This window comes from Neoarius graeffei, chromosome 6 (genome assembly GCF_027579695.1).
Source record: "Neoarius graeffei isolate fNeoGra1 chromosome 6, fNeoGra1.pri, whole genome shotgun sequence".
NCBI lineage: Eukaryota > Metazoa > Chordata > Actinopteri > Siluriformes > Ariidae > Neoarius > Neoarius graeffei.
This window is the reverse complement of record NC_083574.1, coordinates 47004559-47007742: the sequence shown is the minus strand read 5'-3', so window position 1 is coordinate 47007742 and position 3184 is coordinate 47004559.

Genomic DNA, 3184 nt, shown 5'->3' with positions numbered 1-3184 from the left:
AAAAGGCTCTTATAAATTCACTGACTAGATTAATTTCCCCTTTGATATGTTCTTAACAATCTATTTAAAGAAAACATACACACATTTGAATCATTATAATGGATTTAGATTGTTAAAACCGCATTTTATTTAAAAAAGTGTCCCACTTTACCTGAATTTACCCTATCCATTGCAACAGATTGGTGGTTGTAGCCGATAGAAAAACGTTAAGCTGTTTATACCTAATGTATTTAGTATTCACACATTTTTTGTAGGATATTAATCACCGTTTCCTCAACTTCAACAATCTCCGACGTCTGTTCACTTAATATCAGGATATTCTATTAACCAGGCATGAAAACGGGTCGGGGTGAAAAAGGTGAGAAGGGTGCGCGAGTGGTGACGTGGCCTCTGGTGTTGTTTTATTTTGTTTGAGGGGTCCTCCCCCAGAATAAATATTATAGCCTCCTTACTAAGTATACTGTATTGACATTTGCACAAGGACATACAGTACAAATACATGTAGTTATAGTGAAATTATGCCCTGGAAAAAAATGCGAATAATAGAACGAAGAAAGTGGAACACACAAGGAATAGTGATCATTTTTTCCTTTTATTTGCCTGGACCACCAGTGTCTCCATGGCCCGCTTTCGCCGAGTTGCCACATGTTTCAGCCTTGCCCGCTTCTCCCCTTCAGCAGTCGGTTTCTTGGCCTGCTGAGCGCTGCAAGTTGCTTGAGAGCCATACTTGCTCTGCTGCTTTTCCTCCTTGTTCACCCTCTGCTGGTGTTTGTATGTGGCTGCTGCAGAGTTAATGTTCTTGCACAATGTTCTGTCCACTTCCCCAAACTTCACGTCCTCCCTTCTAAAGAGCTGCATAGCTGTCTTCCCCCCGGACATCAGCGTGTACTTGACCGTCTGTATTGCATTAAATGTTTCCACATTCATGTTGCCACTCCTTTGATCAATTACATCATTCATCAGACTAAATGAGGACTCGACTCTAGGTCCATGAAAGATGGAGAGGCAACACAACCAGTGCACCCAGGGAGGGGTACTTGTCTGGTTTGTCGAAGACATGACCCCACCACTCCACGATGCTCTCTCCCTCCTTGAAGCTGGGGATGGTCAGGTCAACACTGAATCGCACAAGTTCCCTCTGGATATCCTGGTCTGCTGGCAAGAGGTGCCCCAGCATACCACTCAGCCTGCCAAGCTATGGAAGAACCTGCAGCTTTCAGTTCTTTTTAAATCAAGGCTGAATACTTTCTTCTTTGCTGCTGTCTTTTATTAAATCAAATTTGAGACTTTTAATTTGATTTCTTTCAGCACGGACAGCACTACAAAATGGCGTCTCCACTATACAGTGCCCTATAGAGGGCTACCGGATGACGTCACCATGCCGCGAGATTTTGTTAGGCGCCATATTGGAAGACCAAGTACATGCACTCACAATATAAAACAAAGTACGAGCGAGAGTAAAGTGACACGATGGATGATAATTCTGGTTATGTGAGTACATTACCAGCTGCAGAAAGGGCACGGTATGTGGAGAAACTGGCTGTGATTGATGGGTTTGACCCATATGATAAGACTCGGGGCAAGGGAGAATGGAAACATAAGGAGGACCTGACACCAATTCTGCCATCTGTTTGCTACCCAGACATTGTAAATGATTTGTTGTTTACACCCAGTGCCTACACTGCTGATGACTTGAAGGCCTACAAAGGGCTACAGGCTTACAATTATGTTGTTAGTGGCTTGGTTCGTGATATTACAGCTGTTATTAAGAATAACCTACACATAGTTATGGCCAAGGTAATCTTGTTGATATTTATCTTTTAATAATATATCTTTTCAGTTGAAAAATTAATACTTTTTGTTACTATTAAGGTACCCATAATTTAGGTTAATTTATCCAAATTATACATATGTATTTATGATATATGCCTACACAACAACTATGCTTTATTTATATAATAGGAGGGAGAGCAAGCCCCAAACCATCCTAAATTATTATTATTATTATTAAATTGTAGAAGTCTGGAAGGCTTGCTCCTCATACAGTTTTTCAACTTGGGGCCAATTTAGCATGTTTTAAATCTGAATTTCTTGCGTTTGCTTACCTCAAAGTGTCCGCAGATCATGCACAGACTTATCCATTATATCCACAGTTTTTTGCCAAGTCTCACACAGGTTTCTTTCAAGTCTACTGTTGGGCCAATAAATCATAAATAAAACAGCTCAGATTTGTTTAAGTCGTTTGCCACTCCACTTTATTCTCGTGGGTTCACATACCGCTGCCGTTATTTCCCCCTAATCACGAGTTTGTTGGTCTTCCAAAATGGCGCAGGGTCTGTTTACTTCCGGTTTCGGGTGACGTCAGTGAAATCCTTCTATAGTGAGTAGGGAGCAATTTCGGACACAGGGACTGTCAAAAGACGCGCGCGCCCTCTTTCGAATGCTGACGTAATCAAGCCGGAAGTTTTGTTTGTTTTGATGGCAAATCAGGAAAGTTTGAAAAAAGTAGGAAATTCAGTCCGATGACTCCATCCAGCTTCCAGCGGTCTGGTCTGCACTCTGACTGATGTGTGCACGCTCTGGCCAGCAGGAGAAGAGGCGCGAAATGATGCTGCTTGCCCTTCGCAGCGAGATGTACTCGTCGCTATGGCGTCAATATCAAAGCAGGAGGAGGAGGCGCAAACCGGCACGGACTGTCTATGGGTGCGAAGCGACCTCCTTGCCCTTTGGGTCAATATCAAACCCCCCCCCCCCATTTTTTTTTCTCATCAGATCTACACGATTCACGTAGGTCACCCATTTTGGTTTCAAAACGGCGAATTTCGCCGAAAGGTGAGGGATTTTCATAAGCCAACTATGAATAATAACCTCGCCGCTATCCTTTATCATAGCTACATGTATGACAAAAAAATGTGAGCCAGCGCATTACACTGAGTGCAGCGCATGCATGAAAATCCCTCACCTTTCAGCGAAATTCGCCATTTTGAAACCAAAATGGGTGACCTACGTGAATCGTGTAGATCCGATGAGAAAAAAAAATTGGGGGGGGGGGGGGGGGGGGGGGGGGGTTTGATATTGACCCAAAGGGCAAGGAGGTCGCTGCAGGTACTTCCATATCTTGGCAGGCTGAGTGGTATGCTGGGGCACCTCTTGCCAGCAGACCAGGATATCCAGAGGGAACTTG